Genomic DNA, 14,689 nt, shown 5'->3' on the forward strand with positions numbered 1-14,689 from the left:
CAAACTGAACGATAATTCATAGCTAATGCTATCTGGCTATGGGATACTCCTCTCTCAAGTAAAAGGCCCTTTGTGAAGTTCCTAAGATCTGTGGTTCGTCATGTGAGTTGAGAGGGGTGTATCTTGGCTATAAAAGATACTAAGTATTCTTTTGTAAGCACTCTCAGAGAATTCATTTATAGACACTGAATTGATCTGAGAGTCAAAGGGCTATGGTGAAGCTCATATAATTAAAGATGGAGTTTAAAATATAACTCTGACTTGTGTGTGGTTTGTAAACTCTCCTCATTTAGTAATACAGGAAATTACCACGACACCAACAAAAAACATTGCTGCACGTCTGAAGTTTGCAAAAGTGCACATGGATGTTCCACAGCGCTACTGGCATAATATTCTGTGGACAGATGAAACTACAGTTGAGTTGTTTGGAAAGAACACAGAACACTTTGTGTGATGAAAAAAGGTACAGCACACCAACATCAAAACCTCATCCCAACTGTAAAGTATGGTCGAGTGAGCATCATGGTTTGGGGCTGCTTTGCTGCCTCAGGGCCTGGACAGCTTGCTATCATCGATGGAAAAATGAATTCCCAAGTTTATCAAGACATTTTGTTGGAGAATTTAAGGTTGTTCGCCAATTGAAGCTCAACAGAAGTTGGGTGATGCAACAGGACAACGACCCAAAACACAGAAGTAAATCAACAACAGAATGGCTTCAACAGAAGAAAATACGCCTTTCTGGAGTGGCCCAGTCAGAGTCCTGACCTCAACCCGATTGAGATGCTGTGGCATGACCTCAAGAGAGCGCTTCACACCAGACATCCCAAGAATATTGCTGAACTGAAACAGTTTTGTAAAGAGGAATGGTCCAAAATTCCTCCTGACAGTTGTGCAGGTCTGATCCACAACTACAGAAAACGTTGAGGTTATTGCTGCCAAAGGAGGGTCAACCAGTTATTAAATCCAAGGGTTCACATACTTTTTCCAACCTGCAGAGTGAATGTTTACATGGTGTGTTCAATAAAGACATGAAAACATATAATTGTTTGTGTGTTATTAGTTTAAGCAGACTGTGTTTGTCTATTGTTGTGACCTAGATCAGATCCAGGTATTTCCAAAGGGTTCACATACTTTTTCTTGCCATTGTATATGACATCTCTCTTGATTTTACAAGATTTAAAACAATTTTTTTAGCTGTAACCTTGAGAGGAAGCACTGCAGCAAAGTTCTCCCTCAAATGTTCTCCTCGGCCCAATATGTGGCGCTTTAGTGATAATATAACATCATCAGGAATGAGAACATTGTAATGATGTCAGTGGGATAGCTCTGCCAAAGAAATGTCTAACCAACAGAGAGAGGTTCCATTTAGGTCCGGTCCCTAGTCACTCGACTAATTACTTAAGTACCAGCATCTGTGCCTAACAAAACATTAAACTTTTAGAGACAGACGAAGGTGTTTAACTAAGTGGGTTTTTCAAACAGGGTTTTTGTCACAAAACTACATCTTGCAAATATTTATCTTGAAACACACTGAAATGCATGACACCGATTTACAACTAAAGCCCAAATTGGATCCTCAAATTGGAGCTCAGGTGCATCCTGTTTCCATTGATCATCATAGAGATGTTTCCACAATTTGATTGCAATCCACCGGTGGTAAATTCAATTAATTTGACATGATTTGGAAAGGCACACACCTGTCTATATAAGGTCTCACAGTTGACAGTGCACGTCAGAGCAAAAACCAAGCCATAAGGTCGAAGGAATCGTCCGTAGAGCTCCAAGACAGTATTGTGTCAAGGCACAGATCTGGGGAAGGGTACCAAAAAATGTCCACCGCAAAATGTTTGCTGCCTTGAAGGTACCCAAGAACACAGTGGCCTCCATCATTCTTAAATGGAAGAAGTTTGGAACCATCATCGCCAAACTGAGAAATCGGGAGGTGACCAAGAACCTAATGGTCACTCTGACAGAGCTCCAGAGTTCCTCTGTGGAGATGGGAGAACCATCCAGAAGGACAACCATCTCTGCAGCAATCCACCAATCAGGCATTTATGGTCGAGAGTCCAGACGGAAGTCACTCCTCAGTAAAAGGCACATAACAGCCCGCTTGAAGTTTGCCAAAAGACACTTAAAGGACTCTCAGACCATGAGAAACAAGATTCTCTGGTCTGATGAAACCAAGATTAAACTCTTTGGCCTGAATGCCAAGCGTCACGTCTGGAGGAAACCAGGCAGGGACTGAGAGACTAGTCAGGATCGAGGGAAAGATGAACTGAGCTAAGTACAGAGAGATCCTTGATAAAAATGTGCTCCAGAGCACTCCGGACCTCAGACTGGGGCGAAGGTTCACCTTCCTACAGGACAACAACCCTATGCACACAGCCACCGTTATCATATTGCCTCGATATTAGGACATGGAACATGTAGTCACAGAAATAGTATAATGCATGTAGGACCATAGCAACAGACCATTTGCACTCTACAGGAATAACCAATACATGTCATCTTGCTAACTCTTCTGAAAGGGACACCCCTGTTCTGGAAAAGACCCAGCAGGTGTAACCATAGTTGGCCATAACAGTTACAAGAATAACCGACAGGTGCATATCTAATGGTGTCCAATGACCTAGAGCACATACAGAGTACTAGTTTTGTAGACAACTTCTGAAATAAATAATTGCCAGATATGTACTGGAAAATTCACAATAACATACACAACATTGTTTCCCATTTTTTAACAACAGACTCATTAACACAAACACACAATAGGCTACAGCTCGCTTCACAGCTGTGGGGAACTCAACGTATTGTAGTACTGTGTGTGGAGGGCTCTGTACGCAGCATTGTACCTTCACTGTTGCGTTTTGCTCGAAGAAAAAGCCTCATGAAATCAGTCTCCTGTAATTAGCAGAGGGCTAAATGAAGGTACCAGCCTCAGTTAGGAGCAGGGCCCTTAGATACACCACAATAATACAGTATATACAAATAGCAGATACATTGGGAAATAGACTCAACATGTTCAGTGGGTGTATGTGTGCGTGTGCATGTGTGTGTGGATCAAGAGTAAAGAGTAAACTAAATACTACAGTAATTAGGAACACGGCCCAGTAGGAGTAGTTCAGCTATTTCTATACCCACAATCCCCAGCGACTGGCCCCATTTCTGTCTCAGATTCCCCAGACTGGGGTGCACCTCCCTGTTGGAGTTCCAGAGACTGTTAATAGACTCAGATGGGTATATTGCTACTCAGACTCACACTCAGATTAGTGTATTGCTACTCAGACTCAGATTAGTGTATTGCTACTCAGACTCAGATGGGTATATTGCTACTCTGACTCAGATTAGTGTATTTGCTACTCAGGACTTCAGATGGGTATATTGCTACTCAGACTCAGATGGGTATATTGCTCACTCAGACTCAGATGGGTATATTTGCTACTCAGACTCAGATGGGTATATTGCTACTCAGACTCAGATAGTGATTGCTACTCAGACTCAGATTAGTGCATTGCTACTCAGTCTCAGATTAGTGCATTGCTACTCAGACTCAGATTAGTGCATTGCTACTCAGACTCAGATTAGTGCATTGCTACTCAGACTCAGATTAGTGTATTTGCTACTCAGACTCAGATTAGTGCATTGCTACTCAGACTCAGATTAGCATATTGCTACTCAGACTCAGATGGGTTATTGCTACTCAGACTCAGATGGTATATTGCTACTCAACTCAGATGGGTATATTGCTACTCAGACTCAGATTAGTATATTGCTACTCAGACTCAGATGGGTATATTGCTACTCAGACTCAGATTAGTATATTGCTACTCAGACTCAGATGGGTATATTGCTACTCAGACTCAGATGGGTATATTGCACTCAGACTCAGATTAGTGTATTGCTACTCAGACTCAGATTAGTATATTGCTACTCAGACTCAGATGGGTATATTGCTACTCAGACTCAGATTAGTGCATTGCTACTCAGACTCAGATTAGTGCATTGCTACTCAGACTCAGATTAGTGCATTGCTACTCAGACTCAGATTAGTGTATTGCTACTCAGACTCAGATTAGTGCATTGCTACTCAGACTCAGATTATGCATTGCTACTCAGACTCAGATTAGTGTATTGCTACTCAGACTCAGATTAGTGCATTGCTACTCAGACTCAGATGGGTATATTGCTACTCAGACTCAGATTAGTGCATTGCTACTCAGACTCAGATTAGTGCATTGCTACTCAGACTCAGATTAGTGCATTCTACTCAGACTCAGATTGTGCATTGCTACTCAGATCAGATGGGTGTTTTGCTACTCAGACTCAGATTAGTGTATTGCTACTCAGACTCAGATTAGTGCTTTGCTACTCAGACTCAGATTAGTGTATTGCTACTCAGACTCAGATTAGTGCATTGCTACTCAGACTCAGATATATATTGCTACTCAGACTCAACTCAGATTAGTGCATTGCTACTCAGACTCAGATTAGGCATTGCTACTCAGACTCAGATTAGTGCATTGCTACTCAGACTCAGATTAGTGCATTGCTACTCAGACTCAGATTATGCATTGCTACTCAGACTCAGATGGTATATTGCAACTCAGACTCAGATTTAGTGCATTGCTACTCAGACTCAGATTAGTGCATTTGCTACTTCAGACTAGATTAAATATAGTGGCATTGCTACTCAGACTCAGATTAGTGCATTGCTACTCAGACTCAGATTAGTGCATTGCTACTCAGACTCAGATGGGTGTTTTGCTACTCAGACTCAGAGAAATGCAGGTTTGGAGTGACGATAGGGATGCTATTCACTTCGGGTTTCAATTAAGCCCTATAATTATATAATTAAAAAACAAACATTAAAGGGTGGCCAATTTATAGCCGTCCAAATGCGTTGAGCACTCGGAAAAATAATGGTTTGGGCTTCAGTATTTGCTTAGTGCTTAGCTTTGGCATAGCTACCTTAATGTAACCCTGATCCTAACTCCAGGTACAGTAGATCAAAAACACCACCGGGGTCGTATTCATTAGAAACCCTCATTGTCTGTCATGTTTCAATGAATACGACCCTGTCAAAAGACTGTAATCAATTCAATGTTGATTCACCTACCTTGCCTCCATCGTTCATGGCCCAGCCACAGCTCTTGACCCCCAGGGCAGCGTGTGTCACTGAGGCGTCCAGACAGGTGATTGGGAGGCCGTAGACGGTATGTAGCACCCGGGGCTCCAGGTCCTCAGGGGCCAGCAGGTACACTGTCTCCCCAGCAGAGAGGGCCACCAGGGGGCCACTGTCCACTCCTCTCCCCCCAGCCCCTGGCACTAGGACCATAGACTCCTCATGTGACCAGAGCCTCTGTTATGAAAGTTAGAACTTTATTCAGCCTGCTGATTAGACTTCTCACTCCATGTGACAGTAAAGTACCTCACATATGAAAAGTCCAGTTGCACTGCTACTGAACTAATATGGTACATAATGGATTGACTGTGACAGATAGAGGAATTAAAATATGAGAAATCACAACAGCAGACTGGATCAATGTAGACACCCTATCATTGCATCAGGGGATTCTATCATAATCCTCTTTAAAATGATCAAGCTGAGAGAGAGTGAGCGAGAGAGAGAGAGAGAGACAGACAGAGAGAGAGAAAGAGACAGACCGAGAGAAAGAAAGAGTGAGAGAGTGAGAGAGAGAAAGAGAGACAATGTAATCATATGTTTCCCATGCCAATAAAGCCCTTTGAATTGAAATTGAATTGAGAGAGAGACTCACAGGTTTGGGAAGCGTGGCCTGGCAGAGGGTCCTCCAGTAGCCCGTCATCAGGCTGGTCCAGCCGGACGTCTAGCCCAGCAGCAGTACCTAAGGTGGGGCTCTCCAGGCTCAGAGCCAGGGTGTGGACCCTCCCAGGGATCTGGAACCCTGATCTGTGCTGCAAATCATGTGTGAAACACAAACAAACTCTGGCTGAAACTAATCCGGGACTTGCATGAGTAGCAGGTCCAAGATCCAAGACCAGAGTACAAGATGCAGCAGCACGAGTCACGTGGAACCTTTTGCCCAGCTAGCTCGCTAATGTGGAATGTGTGTCTTGCTAATCGCACCCTGAAACTGTTATTTTCAAGTCTTGTGAAAGCAAAACGTTTTCTGTACAATTCCCAGAAAAGGCTAGCCAGTGGAATAGCCATTAAGTTGACTGGAGAGTTGAGGACTCACACTCACCATAGCCATAGGAAGCCACACCAGACGTGACTGATGTGAGGTCTGGGGCTGAGGTCTGCAGTCAAGGGGGCTGGACCGCAGGAAGGGGGCCTCAGGAAGGAGGCTGTCCTAGTGGAGGGTGTCCCACAGTCTCACATCCCCTGACGTGTACCTGGGGGGACGGAAAACAACGTTACACAACACGAGGGATTATATTAACATTAAAGAGATTCGCGACATAGTGAATAGAAGCCTAAAACAGTCACTTTTTACGAAGCATTGATGTATACTGCTCAAGAGGACCAGGCAGGTATCAGTTATGGCCTACAGTAGCTCTAAGCAGATATAGCTAGCTCATCCTAGCTTTAGACAGTCCTCTCTGTGCACATGCATAGAAACACCAAATGCTTCCCAAGTTTCCCATTTGCAGCTTAGTCAATTGGAGACATGCAGAGTGAGTGAGGTGGCAGCTGAGTTCCTCACAGTCGGCATGAGAAGAGCCATGAGACAAGCTACCCCAGGTCCACCCCAGCACCAGCTGCCCTGGGCTGCCTCAGACGGACACAGCTCCTTTACGGTGCTGGAACCTGGATGTGGGTCAGGACTGGTGCTGGGTTGGGCTGTTGGAGAGAACTGCAGACAGAGATAACCACAGAGAGTAGCACCAAAGGGCTGCCAGATAAACCCGTTCAGCTAGTTTGCTACCAATGACACTGTGGCACAAACAAGATGGTAAGATAGCTAGCTTCAACTCCCCAATGTACATGCTACAATCACTTATACCACTTCAGCTAGCTACTGCACCACCCACTTCACTGAGCATCGGTCTCCCAGCATGAGGAAATGGGACAGACAGACAGACAGACAGACAGACAGACAGAGGGAGGGAGAAAGGAGGCTAAAACACTCCATCTGATATCTCAGGGTTTGTCAGGAAGGTAACAACACTCAACATAATTAGTGCATCGTCCTTCAGCCAAGAATCAACAGGAGAAATTCATGCCTTTCCCTCTTCCAAGCCATGAAAAGTTTTATGTATCAATTTTAGGCAAGATCAGAGCACAACCTGCAGTTCTGCTTCCTCAGTGAACCTACAAGATACTGTATGAAAGTGAGAGAAATATTTGATCAGTTTACCTCGAAAAACCATCGGGGGGAAAAATGTCAGCTAAAACTCAGCCCTGGTTATACAAGGATCTCATAGTGATGCATAGTATCTTAGAAAATGCAGTGACCCAAATCGCATTAAGTCAAATGTTATTTGTCCACATACGCCGAATACTAGTGTAGACTTTACCGTGAAATACAACTAGTGTAGACTTTACCGTGGAATACAACTAGTGTAGACTTTACCGTGGAATACAAATAGTGTAGACTTTCGTTTGGAATACAACTAGTGTAGACTTTACCGTGAAATACAACTGAGTGTAGACTTTACACGTGGAATACAACTAGTGATAGTGACTTTTGAGTGGATTACGTGAATACATAACTAAGTTGTGACTTATAACCGTGAAATAACAACTAGTGTAGACTTGCTTACGCTGAAATACAACTAGATGAGAACTTTTACTGGATATACCGTGAAATGCTTGCTTACGAGCCCTTCCCAAGATGCAGTTTCAAAAATATATAAATAGTAAACACAAGGAATAAAATAAAGAAGAACGGAGCTATGTACAGGAAGTACCAGTACCAGATAATGTGGAGCTATAAATAAGGAAGTACAAGGTACAGATCAATGTGGAGCTATATACAGGAAGTATCAGTACCAGATACAATGTGGAGCTTGTACAGGAAGTACCAGTACCAGATCAATGTGGAGCTTATATACAGGAAGTATCAGTACCAGATCAATGTGGAGCTATACAGGAAGTACCAGTACAGATCAATGTGGAGCTATGTTACAGGTCCAGTACAAGTCAATGTGGAGCTATATACAGGGAGTATCAGTACCAGATAATGTGGAGCTATATACAGGAAGTACCAGTACCAGATCAATGTGAGATATACAGGAAGTATCAGTACTCAGATCAATGTGGAGCTATGTACGGGAGTACCAGTACCAGATCAATGTGGAGCTAATACAGGGAGTACCAGTACCAGATCAATGTGGAGCTATATACAGGAAGTACAGTACACAGATCAATGTGGCGCTAATATACAGGAAGTATCAGTACCAAGATCAATGTGGAGCTATATACAGGAAGTACCAGTACCAGATAATGTGGAGCTTATATACAGGAAGTATCAGTACCGATCAAGTGGAGCTATATACAGAGAAGTACAGTAACAGATCAATGTGGAGCTATGTACAGGAAGTACCTCAGTACCAGATCAATGGGAGCTATGTACGAGGAGTACGCAGTACAGTAAATTGTGGAGCATACGGAATATATCAACTACGAGATCAATGTGGAGCTATATACAGGAGTACCAAGTACCAGATCAATGTGGAGCTATATAAGGAAGTATCAGTACCAGATCAATGTGGAGCTATATACAGGAAGTACAGTACCAGATCAATGTGGAGCTATATACAGGAAGTATCAGTACCAGATCAATGTGGAGCTATATACAGGAAGTACCAATCAATGTGGAGCTATAGTACAGGAAGTATCAGTACAGATCAATGTGGAGCTATATACAGGAAGTATCAGTACCAGATCAATGTGGAGCTATGTACAGGAAGTAACAGTACCAAGATCAATGTGGAAAGCTATATACAGGAAAGTATCAGTACCCAGATCAATGTGGAGCTATATACAGGAAGTATCAGTACCAGATCAATGTGGAGCTATATACAGGAAGTATCAGTACCAGATCAATGTGGAGCTATGTACAGGATATATCAGTACAGATCAATGTGGAGCTATTAAGGAGTATCAGTACAGATCAATGTGGAGCTATGTAAAGGAAGTATAAGTACCAGATCAATGTGGAGCTATATACAGGAAGTAACAGATCAAATGTGGAGCTATATACAGGAAGTACACAGTACCAGATCAATGTGGAGTATATACAGGAAGTACCAGTACCAGATCAATGTGGAGCTATATACGGAAGTATCAGTACAGATCAATGTGGAGCTATATACAGGAAGTACAGTACCAGATCAACGTGGCTATGTACAGGGAGTACTACAGATCAATGTGGAGCTATATACAGGAAGTATCAGTACAAGATCAATGTGGGCTATATACAGGAAGTACCAGTACCAGATCAATGTGGAGCTATGTACAGGGAGATAACAGTACCAGATCAATGTGGAGATATATACAGGAAGTTCAGTACCAGATCAATGTGGAGCTATATACAGAGGTATCAAGTACCAGATCAATGTGGAGCTATATACAGGAAGTATCAGTAACAATCATGTGGAGTTATGTACAGGAAGTATCAGTACCAGATCAATGTGGAGCTATGTATCAGAAAGTACAGTAAGATCAATGTGGAGCTATATACAGGAAGTATCAGTACCAGATCAATGTGGAGCTATATAAAGGAGTTATCAGTACAGATCAATGTGGAGCTATATAAACAGAAGTAATCAGTACCAGATCAATGTGGAGCTATATACAGGAAGTATCAGTACAGATCAATGTGGAGCTATATACAGGGAGTACCAGTACTGAGATAAATGTGGAGCTATATACAGGAAGTATCAAGTACAGAATCATTATGTGGAGCTATATCAGGAGTCCAGTACCAGATCAATGTGGAGATATATACAGGAAGTAGTCAGTACGCAGATCAATGTGGAGCTATATACAGGAAGTACCAGTACCAGATCAATGTGGAGCTATATACAGGAAGTCAGTACATCAATGTGGAGCATTTACAGGAAGTACCAGTACCAGATCAATGTGGAGCTATATACAGGAAGTATATACAAGATCAATGTGGAGCTATATACAGGAAGTACAGTACAGCATACAGAGTAAATGTGTGAGCTATATACAAGGAAAGTATCAGTACCAGATCAATGTGGAGTATTAATAACAGGAGTACGCAGTAGCCGAGATAAATTGGAGCTATTACAGGAAGTACCCAGTACCAGATCAATGTGGAGCTATTAGGTACAGGTACAGTACCAGATCAATGTGGAGCTATATATACAGGAAGTAACCAGTACAGATCAATGTGGGACGATTACAGGAAGTAATACAAATAGTATGGACGCTAATGGAAGTACAGTACAGATCAATGTGGAGCTATATACAGGAGTATCAGTACCAGACATGTGGAGCTATATACAGGAAGTACAGTACAGATCAATGTGGAGCTAATACAGGAAGATGTACGTACCAGACAAATGTGGAGCTATATACAGGAAGTACCAGTACAGATCAATGTGGAGCTATAGTACAGGAGTATCAAGTACAGATCAATTGGAGCAATATAGTACAGGAGTACTCAGATCAATGTGGAGCTATAATACAGGGTACACGAAAAACAAACAGAGCAGCACACCACTAAACAACAAGTCATCACAAAAAAAGCGTCACCAAGATACAAATGTGGAGCTATAGTATCAAAAGACATACCAGATAATGTGAGTATGTAAGGGATCCAGTACCAGATAAATGTGGACTATATACAGGAAGTATCAGTACCAGATCAATGTGGAGTTATATACAGGAAGTCATTCAGAGAAATGTAGAGCTAGTAGGGAGTACCAGTACCAGATCAATGTGAGAGCTATATACAGGAAGTACCAGTACCAGATAATGTGGAGCTATTACAGGAGTACCAGTACCGATCAATGTGGAGCTTATACTAGCAGGAGTATCTAGTACAAAGATCAATGTGGAGCTATATACAGGAAGTACCAGATACACAGATACATGTGGAGCTAATGTACAGGAAGTACCAGTACCAGATCAATGTGGAGCTATTACAGGAAGTATAGTACCCAGATCAATGTGGAGCTATAATACAGGAAGTATCAGTACCAGATCAATGTGGAGCTATTACAGGAAGTACTCAGTACAGATCAATGTGGAGTTATTACAGGAAGTACAGTACCAGATCAATGTGGAGCTATTACAGGAAGTATCAGTACCAGATCAATGTGGAGCTATATACAGGAAGTATCAGTACAATATCAAATCGTTGGAGCTATATACAGGAAGTATCAGTACCAGATCAATGTGGAGCTAAGTATACAGGAAGTATCAGTACCAGATTCAATGTGGAGTATATAAGGAAGTATCAGTACCAGATCAATGTGGAGCTATATACAGGAGTACCAGTACCAGATCAATGTGGAGCTTATACAGGAAGTATCAGTACCAGATCAATGTGGAGCTATATAGAGTACAGTACCAGATCAATGTGGAGTATATACAGGAAGTATCAGTACCAGATCAATGTGGAGCTATATACAGGAAGTACAGTACCAGATCAATGTGGAGCTATATACAGGAAGTATCAGTACCAGATCAATGTGGAGTATATACAGGAAGTACCAGTAATCAATGTGGAGCTATATACAGGAAGTACCAGTACCAGATCAATGTGGAGCTATATACTAAGGTACAGTAGTATGTGGAGTATATACAGATATCGTAAGATCAATGTGAGTAATACAGGAAGTATCAGTACCAGATCAATGTGGATGATATTATCAGGAGTACCAGTACCAGATCAATGTGGAGCTATTACAGGAAGTATCAGTACCAGATCAATGTGGAGCTATATACGGGAAGTATCAGTACCAGATCATGTGGAGCTATATACAGGAAGTATCAGTACAGATCAATGTGAGGCTATATCACGGAGTATCAGTACACAGAATCAATGTGGAGCTTATATAACGGAAGTACAGTACAGATCAATGTGGAGCTATATACAGGAGTATCAGTACAGATCAATGTGGAGCTATATACAGGAAGTACCAGATCAATGTGGAGCATATACAGGAAGTATCAGTACCAGATCAATGTGGAGCTATATCAGGAAAGTACCAGTACAGATCAATGGTAGAGCTATGACAGGATACATACCAGATCAATGTGGATAATATAAGGAAGTACAAGTACCAGATCAATGTGGAGCTATTACAGGAAGTACCAGTACCAGATCAATGTGGAGCTAATACAGGAAGTATCAGTACAGATCAATGTGGACATATACAGGAAGTACCAAGTACCAGATCAATGTGGAGCTATGTACAGGGAGTACCAGTACCAGAATCAATGTGGAGCTTATATACAGGAAGTATAGTACCAGATCAATGTGGAGCTATATACAAGGAAGATTAGTACCAGATCAATGTGGAGCTATATCAGGAAGTATCAGTACCAGATCAATGTGGAGCTATATACAGTACGAAGTATCAGTACCAGATCAATGTGGAGCTATTACAGGAAGTATCAGTACCAGATCAATGTGGAGCTATATACAGGAAGTATCAGTACCAGATATGTGGAGCTATATACAGGAAGTATCAGTACCAGATCAATGTGGACTATATACAGGAAGTATCAGTACAGATCAATGTGGACATATATCAGGAAGTATCAGTACAGATCAATGTGGAGCTATATACAGGAAGTACAGTACCAGATCAAGTGGAGCTTATACAGGAAGTACGTACCAGATAATGTGGAGCTATATACAGGGAGTACAGTACCAGAATCAATGTGAGCTATATACAGGAAGTACTAGTACCAGATCAATGTGGAGCTATATACAGGAAGTATCCAGTACCAGATCAATGTGGAGCTATATACAGGAGTATCATACCAGATCAATGTGGACTATATACAGAGAAGTATCATACAGATCATGGGAGCTATAACAGGAAGTACAGTACCAGATCAATGTGAGCTATATACAGAAGTATCAGTACCAGATCAATGTGGAGCTATATACAGGAAGTACTCCAGATACCAGATCAATGTGGAGCTATATACAGAAGTATCAGTACCAGATCATGTGGAGCTATATACAGGAAGTACCAGTACCAGATCAATGTGAGCTATATTACAGGAAGTATCAGTACCAGATCAATGTGGAGCTATATAGGAAGTACAGTACCAGATCAATGTGGACTATATACAGGAAGTACCAGTACAGATCAATGTGGAGCTTATGTACAGGGAGTACCAGTACCAGATCAATGTGGAGCTATATACAGGAAGTATATACAGATCAATGTGACTATATAAGAATAGTACCAGATCAATGTGGAGCTATATACAGGAAGTATCAGTACCAGATCAATGTGGAGCTATATACAGGAAGTATCAGTACCAGATCAATGTGGAGCTATATACAGGAAGTTACAGTACCAGATCAATGTGGAGCTATATAAGAAGTACAGTACCAGATCAATGTGAGCTATATACAGGGAGTACCAGTACCAGATCAATGTGGAGCTATATACAGGAATACAGTACAGATCAATGTGGAGCTATACTATAGGAGTACCAGTACCAGATCAATGTGGAGCTATATACAGGGAGTACCAGTACCAGATCAATGTGAGCTATATAAAGGAGTACACAGAATCAATGTGGAGCTATATACAGGAGTACCAGATCAATGTGGAGCTATATACAGGGAGTACCAGATCAATGTGGGCTATAAGAGGACAGTACCAGATCAATGTGGAATCTAGTATACAGGGAGTACATACAGACTACTAATGTGGAGCTATATTACAGGGAAGTACCAGACCAGATCAATGTGGAGCTATATACAGGGAGTACCAGTACCAGATCAATGTGGAGCTATATCAGGGAGTACCAGACAATCAATGTGAAGCTATAATGGAGTACACAGTACCAGATCAATGTGTGATGAGGTATTTGAGGTAGACATGTACATTAAGGCAGGGTAAAGTAACTAGGCATCAGGATATATAATAATAAGAGTAAAATAAACAACAGGGGCGTAGCAGCAAATTATGTTTAACAAGGGCAATTGTTAATTGAAATTCATTCCAGTGACTACCTCATGAAGCTGGTTGAGAGAATACCAAGAGTATGCAAGCAAAGCGTGTCATCATGACAAAGGTGGCCACTTTGGAAAGATCATATAATATTTGTTTAACACTTTTTGGTTACTACATGATTCCATATGTGTTATTTCATAGTTTTGATGTTTCACTATTATTCTACAATGTAGAAAATAGTAAAAAAAGAAAAAAAACCTTGAATGAGTAGGTGTGTCCAAATTTGACTGGTACTGTATGTGACTGTGTGTGGGTTGGTTTTGGGTGGGAGTCAATGTAGTGTGTGGTGATTGTATAATGTATGTGTGTGTATATAGTTCACTGAGTGTGCGTAGATAGAGTCAGTGCAGATAGTTGTGGTAATTAGACTATTTAGCGAGGCTTATGACTTTGGGGTAGAAGCTGTCTCTGAGCCTGTTGGTCCAAGAGCTGATGCTCCGGTACCGTTTGCCGGACGGTAGCAGAGTGAAGTCTATCGCTGGGTGGCTGGAGTCTTTGGCAATCTCTTCGAGCTTACTGGCAC

This window comes from Salvelinus sp. IW2-2015, linkage group LG33 (assembly GCF_002910315.2).
Source record: "Salvelinus sp. IW2-2015 linkage group LG33, ASM291031v2, whole genome shotgun sequence".
Taxonomy (NCBI): Eukaryota; Metazoa; Chordata; class Actinopteri; order Salmoniformes; family Salmonidae; genus Salvelinus; species Salvelinus sp. IW2-2015.